This window comes from Callorhinus ursinus, unplaced genomic scaffold (assembly GCF_003265705.2).
Source record: "Callorhinus ursinus isolate GAN/ISIS: 27379988/994484 unplaced genomic scaffold, GSC_fseal_2.0 scaffold2, whole genome shotgun sequence".
Classification (NCBI taxonomy): domain Eukaryota; kingdom Metazoa; phylum Chordata; class Mammalia; order Carnivora; family Otariidae; genus Callorhinus; species Callorhinus ursinus.
Window position 1 is genome coordinate 4,424,133 of NW_027397064.1, and position 13,868 is coordinate 4,438,000.

General features: G+C 50.6%; 1 long non-coding RNA gene across 1 annotated transcript; it reads left to right on the forward strand.

Moving 5' to 3' along the window:
• The first annotated feature begins 11,063 nt into the window (after positions 1-11,063).
• Positions 11,064-12,571, forward strand: LOC112835081 (uncharacterized). The gene is made up of 2 exons (XR_003211104.2): positions 11,064-11,213; positions 12,132-12,571. It is a non-coding gene; the product is annotated as an uncharacterized lncRNA (long non-coding RNA).
• Positions 12,572-13,868: the final 1,297 nt, after the last annotated feature.

The window sequence follows — 13,868 nt, forward strand, 5'->3', positions numbered from 1 at the left end:
TGTGTGCAAGTGTGTGTGTTGGATATGTGTATGTGGACTGTGTGCATGTGTGTGACTGTGCACATACGTGTGTGTGAATGCGTGGCTGTGTGTGCACATGTATATGCATGTGTGTGAGGGAATGTGCATGTGGAGGGTGTGCATGTGTGTGAGGGTATGTGTGTGAGGGTGCATGTGTGTGAGTGTGTTGCACGTGTGTGCAGTACATGTGTGAGGGTGTGTGCATGTGTATAAATGTGTGAGTGTATTGAATGTAAGTGTGTGGCTGTGTGCATGTGTGTAACTGCACATGTGTGCATGTGGGGGCTGTGTCTGTGCCCATGTGTGTGTCCATGTGTAAATGCATGTGTGTGAGGGTGTGTGCATATGTGAGGGTGTGTGCATGTGAGGGTGTGACTGTGTTGTGCATGTGTGCACGTGTGTGTGTGTGTAAGGGTGTGTGCATGTGAGTGTGTGCATGAGCGTCTCAGCAGGGAGGGGTGAGGAGCTGTGCAAGCAGGGGAGCTGGTGTGAACTGCTGAGGAAGCATCTGCAGGCAGAGGCAGTTCCAAGGGGTCCTGGAGCAGGGACCGCAGAATGAGTCTGGGAGAGGATTCCATGTTGCAGATTTAGGAGATGATCTTGGGAGTGGTGAGGGACTTTGAGCAAGAGGGAGTCAGAGGACCCCATGTCCATCCTAAGAAGACTCGGGTACCCCATGGGGAATGGTTTGGGGGACCATGTAGGGGTGTTGGAGAGAGAGCAGGTGAGAAGATGAAGCCGCGCTGGCTGGAGCTAAATCGGATGGACTGGAACTCCATTTTGTCAGTGGATCAGCAGGTGAAGGAGGCAAGAGAAGGCGCTCAGGGTGGGTTCCAGGTACCATTTGCTTCCCATCCTGGCCACCACCCCAGGCTCAGCCTCTACTCACTTCCTACCTCCCGGCAGCCTCTCTGCCTCCTGACCTCCACCTCCCTCACATTTTTCCCCAGCCACTCCTCCTCAGACTGAGTATGTGGTAGAAACCTAAACCAAATCCTGTCCATCACCGCCCAAAATACTCCAATATTTTCCTATCACTTTAGAATAAAACTCTAAATCTTCACCTGTGTGCAGTGGTTGCTAGGGCTGTTTGCAAGCCGTCTGCTCTCCCCCGCCCCAAGCACATTATGGTCCCTAACACTGGCTGAGCCGCAGGACTTGTCCATGAAATGTGGCAGAAGGGATGCACATCATTACGAGGTGGAAGATTTCAGTGACAGTGCATTGTTTTGCTTCCTTCCAAGGCCAGAGGCCATCCTGTCACCATGGATTCCACAGGGAGGACAATAACGTGGAATCCCCAGCTGACCTCAGTGAAGTTAAGGAGTGAATAAGAAATGAACCTTTATTGTAAACCACGGAACATTGGGGGCTGTTTATCACTGCGGCCTCACCTAGACTTTGCTGACTGATACACACAGATCTCAGGCCAAGACCTCATCTTGTCTAATGCTCTGACCTCATCTCCAACCACTGTCCCTCCAGCTCTGTGTCCGTGCCCAGCTCACGCCTGCCTGCTGGCATTTGCTGTTGTCCTCCCTTTCCTTTGCAAGCTCATGTCTTCCCTATTTGAAAGAGCAGCTCCTCTGTTGGCAACCCAAACACAGCTTCTTTAGAGAAGCCTTCCTAGGCAGCCTAATTCACACACCCTCTGTCCTACTAGTGCCACTCAGGGGAACCCGTCCCAGCAGAAGCATTAGGAATTTAAAAATAAGAAGCACAACATGGTTTTGTGGTATGGGCCTGGGCTTCTGTATGTCCTTGTTTTATCACTCACAGAAATTATCTTATTAATTCGTTCACTCTTTATTATCTCTTTCCCACGAAAATATAAATTGTATGAATGTGTATGAGTGTCACACGGTTGGTCCTCAGTCTCTGTCTGGAAAAGATAAACTGTGTGTGTGCGTGTGAGCATGTGTGCGCGTGTGTGTGTGTGTGTGTGCAGGCGTGTGTTGAATGAATAAATGGGAAAGACAGGGAGCATGGTTTAGTGGACAAGACCAAGCATGCTGCTTCACACAGGCTGAGTTTGTGGTCCCCATGAGACAGTTTGAGCAGATGCCAAGAAGTCAGTTAGCTGTATTAGTTGTACGGGTCGAGGCGGGCACAAATGTGCGAGTCACCGGCCTATGTGAGAACCCCTGAACCCCTGAGAATGGATGAGGCCCTGAGAATGGATGAGGCCGACCAGCATCCAAGGACAGAGAAGCCCACGTGCCTGAATTCAATTTTCCTAACTTCCAGTTAGATCTTCTTGCCGAATGTGTCCCTGCCTGCCTTCCAACCTTGCATTGATAAACTTCCATCCACTTTTTGCTTCAAGCGCACCTCTGATAAGCAAGAAACTGCTACTTTGTTTTCAAACTCTAATCTAAGTCTTATTTTTTAAATGGTGGTATTCCAACAATTCTTGTTCACTCATTCTTGCTGTGTGATTTCACACTTTCTCTCTTTGGGGACTTATCATAGTTCTCTGCAGTTTTTATTTTTAAGATAGATTGATAGGTAGGTGGATGAGAGGTAATGGATTTATAGATAGATGATAGACCTAAGAGAGGAGGAGAGAGGTGTACATGCATCTTTGTATATGTGTATTTTGTTTTCCCTTGCATTTGAAAGAGGAGATATTCTGTTCTTAACTCAATTAACCTTCATTTTTTTGTGGATAGAGGTGCGTTTATACCCATCTTTCTTTAATTATCAGAGTAAAGAACAAAACTAACAGTAACTCCTGACTACAGCTCACCCAGGGGAGACAAGAGCCATTCCCTACTTTCATATCTTGATCTCTGTTAACATAATCTGAGGTTATAAACCCACAGTATTAGTGGAATAATAGTTTTGCTTATGCTCCATAGAAATCTTCTGCAAAAAATTGATTAGATCCTTTACCGGAGGATTGGCAAGAGGATTTACAATAACCACTCGGGTCTCCATCCAACTCTATTAAGAGCAGAGTGAACTTTCCTCTGGTCTGTGGGGGTCTTCTGTTACCTTATTGCTGATGTTGTGTACCACGTGCTCCCTCTGGTGGTGCAACTGAGCACCTTCGCTGTGAGAGCGGAGATCAGGCGCAGGGCTGATTCCCAAGGAAAAGGGCTTCTCCTGTTCTCCCGCCCTGCCTAGGGACGCCGTCCGCACCCTCCACTCTTGCAGATTCTGAACAATGAAAAACACCCTGAAGAATGTCAAAATCAAGAGATTTGTTAGGACAGAGTTTTACAAGGAATGAGTTGCGGGTTATACAATTCTGCGTGTATCTGTGACCTTAAAACTCTATTTAAATTTTTCATTGCCTTTTCTGCACTAATTATACCTACATTTGCAAGTGTATTATCCTTGCCTTTGAACTCGGATATCTTACACTATCAGGTGATTTAGTTACTCTTCATAATCTTGTTAAACATAACCGTAATTTATGTCATTTGTTCAAAAGTAAAAGTCGAGTACTGCATTAGAATTTCTCTGATTTGAACCCAAGACAGTGAGAACCACTGCTCTGTATCCCATATAAAATGTCAAGACCTGACCTTGAACCGGTCATCCAAAGCTGCTGTCAAAGGCAGCCATGGGCACGTGTGTTTCTGACTTCAGCCTCTCGCACCCTTGGTAGCAAGTCTACCTGTGATATCAAGGTGCGCAAGTGTAGGTTAAAACTCCCTGTCGCTGTTTGTGTCACACATGTTTGTGAGGAGGAATCATTAAGACTATGTCTTTCAAGATGTTAGACACCTGCATTTTGAAAAAATCAAACCACACGACATCAAATCATAAATAGAGTCTTAGAATTAAAACCAAGGTCCCAAGATCCACCTGATTCCTTTGACGGCGTCCCTGGCAGGTGGCAGACAGATTTCAACCAAATCAGTCAGGCTTGCAAGGAACAAAACAGAACCGTGTGGCTTACCATGAGGGGACCCACAGACTCCACGTCCCACGTCCGCACTGGGGTGTGTGAGGCAGTGGGTGAGAAGGTGGGATGGTAGCCGGCTGTTCGGGCTGTGAGAGAGCCAGGCCAGCACTCGGTGGGCCCCAGGAGCATGCCCTGCCTAGGGCGGCGGTCTTCCCAGAACACAGGCCAGTGACTAGACCAGGTGACACCACACGGACGAGAAGCTTGTCACTCTCTTCTGCAACTGACCCAACCTTTACTTGAGGCAGCAGGAGACACCACAGGCCTGGGGAACCGTAGGGCCCACGGGGGTCCCAGCACCCTTTCCCGCGAAGCCATGTTCTTCTTCCCACCATCTTGCTTCACACCATTTGGCACACACGCCCCTGAACCCTGGCCCAGGTTTTCCTCAACCCAGCTAACCTGAGAGTGGGGCCCCTCATAACGGTCGTTCACGTGCATGTGAATTTTCTCGGTTCTGACGCTACTATCATTAAGTGGTAGCGGGGGGTCTGTGGCCAGACAGGGGCTGGGGGAGCAACAACCACGGCCCCCAGGCAGGGTGCCTCTGCAGCTTACCCGTGCTTCCTCTAGCTGCTGAAGGAGCGTGGGTCTGCCCGGTTTCTCCAATTGTTTTCTCTCTCCTACACCAAAAGGTTGAGCGCTCTCTCAAGTTCTGTCCGATCTGCAGATTTCCTGTCAAGCTTAATTGAATTCCCAGATGCCTTCCACTCTTTCTTCCGATGGTAACCCCGCAGCCAGAACCAGCAGCGAGAAGCCCCGAGGTACGGAGTTTCAAGCAAAGCTCTGGGCAAGCAGCCCCAGCGACCACACATGTTGAGTTGACCAGGTTCTTCCTGATGGCAGGCTGGCTCGTCTTTCCCAGTACCACTCAGATACCCAGAGGGACACTGGAGTTTGTTGGGCGTGGGAGGGCACGTGTGTGCCGGGGAGGCATCCACAAATACCCCCTCAATCTCCCCCTTCTAGAAAATTCCCAGTGATGGAAACACCACTGCTTGAGGGCCTGACCCACGGTTGGCTGCCTCGCGTTGGCACAGGCCTGGGAACCGGATTTCCAGTTCCGCACTTGGCAGCTCATGACGCTGGGCACCTTTCTTACTTGCTCTGGCCTCCGTTGTCCTCTTAGGAAAATGGAATAGTAACAGCTTCTACCTCATAGCATTGCTGTGAGATTTAAAGGAAATGGCATAATAAAGAACCTGTGTAGGCAGAGGTCATCAGAAGGATATGACCGTTGACTGACCCACCAGCTGGACCCCAGGCAGTCAGAGGCTTCTGCCCCCGCCCACAGTCCTTGCGATGTGCATTCTGCTTGCTTTCCCCACTCCCAGAAGCTTCCCCAAGGATGCAGCCTTAGGATAGTGATGTGTTGTTGAGGCCATTTGGACGATATATGGGACCAAACCCCGTTAAGGCCTTTATGTAAACTTTTAAGATTCTAGCGGGCAGGTGCAGAGATCTCCTCGACCTGTAGTTGCCCAAAACAAGCCCCTCGTGTTACAGGTGTATTACACCTGCCACCCACCAATCTAGAGTGGCCCACTTCTCTCCTCCCTCCCGGCCCTCCATGTCTGGGGTTCAGTTCCAGATTTCACCCAGGAGCTCCCAAGAATGCAAACCAATAATTGATGAGCCAGCTAGGACACTGAGGAAATGGGTCTTGGGAAAGAGGTGTTTTCTGGGAAAATCTGGAGCTGGCCGTCACCCTCTGTAGGGGATGATGGGTGCGGGGAGCCTGTATGTGAGGTGCTGGTGGCCCGCTGTGTGAGCACGGGGATGCCCAGTGTTTACTGGCTGGTTTGATGCGCCTGTTGGAGACACCATGCGGAGCACACGGAGGAAGAGAGGGGAAACGGATGGCCGTCTGCTGGACAGGTAGGCCGACCACCAGGGTTCAACTAGGGGCCGAAGGTTGGAAGTCAGAAGGTTGGAAGAAGGGTTGAGGTTGGAGAAGGTTGTGTGGAGTCCACTGTTCCGCTGGCTTCAGGGCCGACAGACAAGGCGAGAGAGCGAGAGAGTGAATCCGAGATCTGGCTGTGCGGTGGGTGAAGCCAGGAGCATTCAAGCTGCTGAGGAGTCAAGGTCCAGGCACCTGTGAGAAAGCCTGCTAGGGGCCCGAGGAGGTGGAATCCTGGAGGAAATGAGCAGAGTGAAGAGGAGGGTGTTGTGGCCACAGACAGCAAAACGGATGAAGTGCCTGGTACCTCCCAACCCCTAAGACAAAGGGACATTTTAAATAGTAATTAACCACAAAAACTCCTAGGAGAAAACTCAAATTCTTTCTCTGTCCCTTGAGGTCTCTGATCTCTCCGATACCAGAGAACATGTCGGACATGGATATCCTCCTACAGGGTCGAACCCTGCAAACCCTTATCGGTGAAATCTGCCTCTGGGTTAGAGCAACCAAACCAGTGCCAAAGGAAATGCCAACTGGGAACCAGGAAGCAGGCCGCCCCCATGAAGAGTGGTAACCGTCAAACAGTGTGAACGGCCCAGGGGCATAAGGAGACAGGAGAGACTGTCTAAAATTGGCACCGAGTGGGCATTGTACGCCCTGCCCACAGTGCTTTCAACAGCCAAGTACAGCTGGTAAAAAAGCCAGACGGCTCATGGCAGCTGATGGTGGGCCATCCAGAACTGAACAAAGTGGTGCCCCTCCCATGGGGCTGTGCCCGACATGGCCACCATCTTGGATACTTGGCCATGGTCTTAGGAGTGCACCGTGCTGGGCTGAACTTGGCAAATGCCTTTTTCAGGGTATCCTGAGTTACTGGGCAGCGTCTACTGGTTATTGAGCCAGAAGATTAATCTGTCTGCATGTGGGAAGGGCAACGACGGACCTCTCAAGTGCTTCTCCAAGATCACCTGCACAGCCCCACCATATGTCATGGGAAGAGAGCCTAGGTCCTCATTCTTCCCCACATCAGTGAAATGGGACCACTACTCGGATGATCTGCCAACATGTGAAGGTCTGCCTTTGCTATAAGATACCCTGCAGGCTTTCCGGGAATTTCTGGGGCGGGGGAAAGGATGGGTGCGCACCCACGGAAAATTCAACGTCCGGGCACCGCTGAGAAGTTTTTGGAAGTCCTCTATTTGGTTAAGACTCATGGGGTCCCAGAAGCTGTGATTGATAAAGTGCGAATTTATCCAACCCCAAGCACATGAAAGAGGTGCAAGCCTTGTAGGGATTTTGGGGTTTGGAGGACTTTCATTCCCCACCTGGCATAGCGCCTCTGCCCCTTCTATCTCCTGATAAAGAAAGGGCTTGTATGGGAGTGGGGATCAGAGCAGTCTGCCACCTTCCAGAAGGCAAAAAATGCTAGCCAAGCAGGTGAAAGCTTGGGATCTCCCAGGCAGAGCTGCAACTGGAGTTAGATGTGTCCGTGACTCTGGAAGGTATGGGTCAGGCGCTATGGCAGAGACACCAGAAAGGGAGAGGGCCCCTAGGATTTTGGTCCTAGCTCTGGATGGGGTAGAAAGCAATTATCCCCCTATAGAGCCGCAGCTCCTAGCAGTTACTCAGTGCTCCTCCAGTGGACCCTTTCAGGCAAAAGGGAGCCTCTAACTTCCTGGGTCCAGCTTGTGAGTCAGGTGGTTCTAAATATGCCACTGCCCCGATGTTCACCGGGGATCCACGCACTGTGCCGCGGAGAACACCACACCCGGGAGAGGTACTAGCTCCCAGGAGGCTGCAAGCCAGCAACACTGCACCTACTCAGTAAACCATTCTCTTTGTTGACATTCATCTCCAAATGTTCCCCTTTCTGATCTGCAGTGGTTAATTCTGTGTCTGTTGCATGGAGGACCCAGAATCCGTTTCCCTCCTGTTTACAGGTCAGGTATCCGAAGGCAGCTCTCACGTCTCCTGGGATTCTTCTTGTCCACCAGGAAGAAGAGGCTATAAAGCCACCGAAAGCGTTTATCTGGGATTCTAGGCATGGCGATCCGGGAGAATGGGAGTAGAACAAAATCAAAAGTATGCTCTGAACTGCAAGACAGAAGCATGGGCTTGCAAAAGCAAAACCCACAGGTTACATAATTTGTTTTGAAATAATTGTGATTGGTGCTGGCAGAGTTTAACTGCAGGTCGAACCCACCGTTGGCTATTCAGCTAACAGATGTTGCATTATCTCTATTTCAGTCCAAAATAGAACACTGTGTTCCAGAAGGCGGCCAGGGTGCAATTGATAAGTTGCAATTGACAAAAATCAGAAGTCCATGGTGTTACAAACATCGAAACAGGAGAGTGCCTAGGCGCGGCTTCCTCTCTATCCATCCCACTGCGGTGACACCACCTCTAACCACCCCGTCCATCCTCCACCACTGCAGGTCCGCCCCCTACATGCCAACCTCCCTTCTGGCCCCCCCCGCCCCGCCCCCGATGTCCCCCCCCCCCCCGCCCACCCCCCCCGTCTACCCCCCCCCCCCCCCTCCCCGTGACACCCACCCCCTCAGAGCCCGATTCAGATAGTACCTCCTCCGGGAGAGCCCAGATCCCTCAAGAGGAGTGAGGGGCACCCCCAGCTGCTCCCTCCTTGTGGACACTTCAAGACCAAGAATCAACCAACAACTGTGTGTTCGTCTCTCCCCACAGGGTGTGAACATCTGTCTTCTTCTTCACCCCACTGTCTAGAAGAGCATCTGGCACATAGGACAATCCATCCATGTTTACAGAATGAAGGAACAGCCAGCCCTGATGACTAGATGTGGCCTGGGAAATGCAGAGAAGGCGTCTGTCCCCTTGATCTGGGAAGTCAGGTCCACTGGCAAGGTAGCCAGCACAGAGCACTCAGGTGAAACAACGGCTGAAAGTTCACTGAACGTACAGATGCACCTCTTATTGCAAACACATGGAGAGAGGCAGAGGGTCTTTCTAAAATGTTTATTGCTTGCTATTTTGCATTTGTTGTAACAATAAGGGAGGAAAAATATACAACCACGCAGGTAACCGTGGGGCTGATCATTTTTCCTAATCTGCAAACCTTAACTGTCATCACACTGGGTGGATTGTAGGTTTCTTAAACTGTTCCAGAAAGGTTTCATGAAGGGCACCTGAGTGGCTCAGTCTGTTAAGCCTCTGCCTTTGGCTCAGGTTATGATCCCAGGGTCCTGGGATCGAGTCCTGTGTCGGGCTCCCTGTTCAGTGGGGAATCTGCTTCTCCCTCTGCCCCTGGCCCTGCTTGTGCTCTCTCTCTCTCTCTCAAATAAATAAATAAAATCTTTAAAAAATGAAGAAAAGTTTCATGAAGGGCTTTGAAAATACCACATTTGATGTCAAGAAATCTACGTAGGCAAGAGGGATGCCTAAGAACAAGGAGGGAGTTGGAGGGAGTTTGAGTCAAAGTCAAGGATGCAGACGTGTTCACGAGGAAGGATGTGTTGAAACCTCCAGCGTCAGGGCAGAGTAAACTACGGTCCCGGCACACGCACGTGCACACACACGCACACACACACACCCTCCCTCCCACTCACACACACTCACAGCCATGGTGCACGTGCACACGCACGCACACACACCCTCCCTCCCACTCACACACACTCACAGCCATGGTGCACGTGCACATGCACGCACGCACACACACCCTCCCTCCCACTCACACACACTCACAGCCATGGTGCACGTGCACACGCACGCACGCACACCCTCCCACTCACACACACTCACAGCCATGGTGCACGTGCACACGCACGCACACACACCCTCCCACTCACACACACAGCCATGGTGCACGTGCACACGCACGCACACACACACACCCTCCCTCCCACTCACACACACTCACAGCCATGGTGCACGTGCACACGCACGCACGCACACACACCCTCCCTCCCACTCACACACACTCACAGCCATGGTGCATGGCAGCCCCTATGATCTGAGTGCCCAACAGTGAGAATTATTGAAGGGACCTCATGGCACAGACTCATTAGGGTCCTTCTTCCCTACTCTTTGCATCTCACCCATGCAGAGAAACTCTCTACCTATCCTGGGGACAGCAGCTAAAGACAAAAGACAAAAAAACTCTCCAAGGGTTATGCAGGTGGATTTTACTAAGCAGGACCCCTTAGGTTAATATGAGTCAGCCACTGTGTCTCTGCCCTCAGGATTCTAGACACTCCAAAGATCTGGCTGTCAAGAGGAAGGGACGGGAATGACAAAGAGTCTTTGAAGCAAAATGAAAATAGGAAGGGTTCCCCCCTCTTCTGCCTAAAACAAAACAAAAAAAAATTTTTTTTAACTCGTCCTGTTTGGAAACTCACTAGAGCCTACATCTGTGCTTCACTGAAGGAAACGGGGTGAGAAAAGCAGAAATACACCGTAAAACAGATAAACAAAAAAGAACCCCCAAATTACTCAAATATTATGACTTAAAAATATAATTACTCATCACCCTTCAGAATGTTTTCTTGCCCGTGCAAAGAGTCAGACACTTCCATTTATTAGAGAGAATAAGAATTGCTGCTTCTCTAACCAGTTTCCTGGCTGAACAAGAAACTATGACAATCTCACATGTCAATAAACCCGGACCTATTCCGATGGGTATTAACAGGGCAGTTTCTGATTCTGGTCCTAATTACCACATCGGGGTGTGTGTGTGTGTGCGTGTGTGTGCGCGTGCGCGTGTGTGTGTGTGATGAAACAGCGTGCGGTACTGACCGCACCATAGCACTCAGTCCCAAATCCATCAATTTAGCTTTACAACTCTGTATGCGCCACAAGTTCGTTCGCACCCTCAGAGAGTCCTGCTCACCCGTGAGCTGAAGGGAGTGTACGATCTGTGCACACGCACACTAACAGTGACAAAGCAGCCGTGCACAGTGGGACAGCCAGCGTGAGCACATGGCCCCCCTGGGGCTGTCCCTGTCCCCCACCAGGGGGCCCTCAGCACACCAGCCCGGTGACGTCAGCCCATCATAGGCTGCCTGACTCGCCGGGGAGACCCCCGGTGGAGGAGGGAGTGTGCAATCACCCTGGCTACCCGAGCAGCTTTTCGGAGCAAAAAGCCACATCCAGAGACCCCTATTCTGCTGGATCATTGGGAGTCGTGGAGACTGTCCTTCGTTCCTCTGTCACGCCTTCACGCGTGGGGCCCCGCACGTCACAAAAGTGAATGCCACCGATGGCCACGCCCCGTGGGACGTGGGAACAAGGCGGAGTCCTCCACTCCGGGAGCCCACCTCCTCCTGGGTATGCCCCAGGTAAGCCGCCACAGGAGGAGGGCCAGGTCTCAAGGGACTCTTGAAGAGTGACACAGCCCCTTCCGGAAAGGTGATGACCCGAAAGCAGAAGAAAGGGGTTTCCCTTACATTTTAAGGCAGTTCTGCACTCCTCCTCCTGGCCCACAAGACCCTCCACCCAGCCTCCTTCCTCCCATCGGCCCCCCTCAGCCACAGGACTTTCAGGGCACCCTCTGCCCCACTGGCTTCCTGTCCAGGGGGCCTCTGAGTCCAGCACAACCTGGTCGGCCCTTCCCGTGATCACGATCGCTCCTTCCACCCCATTCAAGCCCTTCCCCCTTGCTCTTCTCTCTCTGACTCACCTGGTCGGGCATGTGTAACGTGATACAGCTGCAAGGGTAGAATTATCAGCAGGTCCCCTTATTTATCATGTCACACACTCCCCTAAGAGTGAAACTCCACGACGGATCTCCAGCCTCTAGAACACTCCCTGGTACACGGTAAGTGCTCAGGAAATACCTCTTGAATAAGGTTGTTGTACGGGGCTGGAGATGGTTGCGTAAGGAAAGGCAGAGAGGTATGTTACAGCCTACAAGGCACACAGGTGTGGTATGGACGGTCCATTAGGTGCAAGGAGGGAGGGAAGTGTAGGAGGAGCAGGGAACCAGGGAGTACTGAGTCTGGTGAGACACCTTTAAAGGGCCACACTGACTTTGTCAGAACCTCCAGGGCACCCATACGAGCAGCGTCCTCCTCCTACAGGGTGTGGACACAGTTTCCAGAGCTCTTTGGCCCCACTGGAGAGGCCTGCCAACTGACTTTGCCAGCATCTTGCTGACCTTGCCCATCTACTGTTTCCTCCTTGACTTGACTTGAGAGGGTGCTTGGTCCCACTTTCACAGCATGAATGTATGTGCCGGCCCTCGTTTCTCCTGACTAACCCCATGCCACCTGCAGCTTCCGTCCTCAGCCTTGGTGCCTGAATCTTTCTTTACCCTTATCCTTCTAGGGTAGACATCATGCCCAGAGCATCAGCTCACAAACCACCATGAAGAGTGCAGAGAGTCAGGAAGAAAGACCTTGACTGGGGAAACATTCACCTGCCCTTCTAGCTCTACTTGACTCACTTGGATGGAGCCGTCAGGGGGGCGGGGGGAGGGTGGCACTGAGATTCTGCAGGATGCACCCTGAGGACCCAAGTGTTCTTGTTTTATTTGAAACTGTTGACCTTCAAAGGCTCTCCTTGAGCTAGGCTTCTGTGAGGAATTCTCCGCTAGGAGGTAACAAAGAGACATCTTCCATTCTTTCTAAGGAAAAAATCTGCAAAACATTATGCTATGACTGAGTCCTTAAATAATCCCTGACATCTGTTTCCCTCCACCGTGTATTTCCTGCCCGGGAATCCTTACGTGTCTTGCTTCGTAAATATCATCACTTGAAAGCTCCGTATTATGATCTGGGGAAACCACTGATGGATTTCAAAGTAATGGCGCATGGTGCTCGGTGGACCCTAGCACCAACGTGGGGGTGTTAATAGGAAAGTGAATCAGGCCCCGATGGGTATGGGACTGCATTCATCACTGATGCTCATGTGTGACTAGTAAGTCCATTTGAAAAAGACAAAACCCTATTAGGTGAATGTCACCGGTGTGCTTTGTGACAAAACCCCTTTTTAAATCTCTATTATTACATCTCTCTCTGGCCACTGAGGGCTGAGTATATTAAATGCTAATAGTGTTTGCAACAGAAAGGATCTGTCTTTATAAAAAGCTGCTTTGATGGTTGTCGCCATTGTTTAGAGCAGCCACGTGGCTGGGGCCCAGACCAACAGTATTTGAGATGTTATTAGAAGAAAGAAAAAGCCTAGTTTCTCTTACTCAGAAACTGTAGGATGCTTAAAATATATTTCACCTTGTGGAATACTGAAATAAATCATCTAAAAGGCAATATGTATAGGTTCAGATTTTAGATTTCCCCCTGGAATAGTGATTAAAAGAAAATCCTTGCTCTTCGTACGAATTTAGTATTTATCATGTGCCACAGGCTTCATACAACAGTCCTGACTGTCACAGAAACTGAGGACAGAGCACTCTGACTGGGGGTCCGGGAGGGAACGTTAAAGCTGGTGTTAAATGTCAAGTTCACGCCGGCCCGGCCTGTGCTGTTTCCAAGGGCCCGTGCGGCCCCTCCCGGGGACAATGCACAAAGAACCAACAGTACGGTTGGTTAAGCAGCTCCTGGCAGGGGTTGGTCTCGCAAGACTGAGTATTATTTTGAAGAGGAGTATTTCGGTCTTATTGATCACCAGCCACATTTGACTTTTAGTCATATTAACAATATCTGCTTAATCAGAAAATCCAGACTTCCTGGGTCCAGACCCCAGCTCCACCTCTCAGTGGCTGTGGATGGCATGTGGCCATTGTACCTCCCTAAGACTCAGTTTTCCCATCTGTAAAATGGGAATGCTCATAGATGTCCTGTGGACATCTTTAACTCAAGTAAAGCATGTTCTATAATGTCTGGCACATAACCATCAGTGAAATAATATTAGCTACTGTTATTTAATTCTGTTTGACAATTATTGTTAGGGATGCAGGAAGGCGGTAAATATGAGTGGAATGGTGTCACTTGTCTGATCAATGCCCTCCGATGGCTTTCCATCTCACTCAGACTGAAAGCCAGAGTCCTGGAAATCACCCATAAGTCTACTGGCTGTTCTGGGGCCTGTCAGATCTCATCTCCTACT